This window comes from Penaeus monodon, chromosome 29 (assembly GCF_015228065.2).
Source record: "Penaeus monodon isolate SGIC_2016 chromosome 29, NSTDA_Pmon_1, whole genome shotgun sequence".
In the NCBI taxonomy this organism is placed as follows: Eukaryota; Metazoa; Arthropoda; class Malacostraca; order Decapoda; family Penaeidae; genus Penaeus; species Penaeus monodon.
The window spans coordinates 24,850,862-24,851,091 of record NC_051414.1 but is presented as its reverse complement, the minus strand read 5'-3'; the positions used below and the strand labels follow the sequence as shown (position 1 = coordinate 24,851,091).

At 46.1% G+C, this 230-nt stretch overlaps 1 protein-coding gene across 1 annotated transcript in view; it reads left to right on the top strand.

Annotated features, from left to right (window-relative positions):
• LOC119591786 (ankyrin repeat domain-containing protein 29-like) overlaps window positions 1–230 on the top strand; it is a 2,890-nt gene that overhangs the window by 563 nt on the left and 2,097 nt on the right.

Here is a 230-nt window from a genome sequence, read left to right as displayed (position 1 = left end):
GTGAAAGTTGAGCCGCATTTCTTCGAAAAACAAATATATCAATTTTTCTTCAAAGGGTGGGGCACCGCCTTGATATGGCGAGGGGCACCCCACCTTTCTGCTTTATGACCTCCCCCCCCCCCCCGACACACCTTGTTGATTCTCTTTAATAATAAAACCAATTTCATGATTGCTACTTTTTTATAAAGGAGGTCTCTGAGCCTGGGGGCTCCCTCGAAATCCAACCCTAA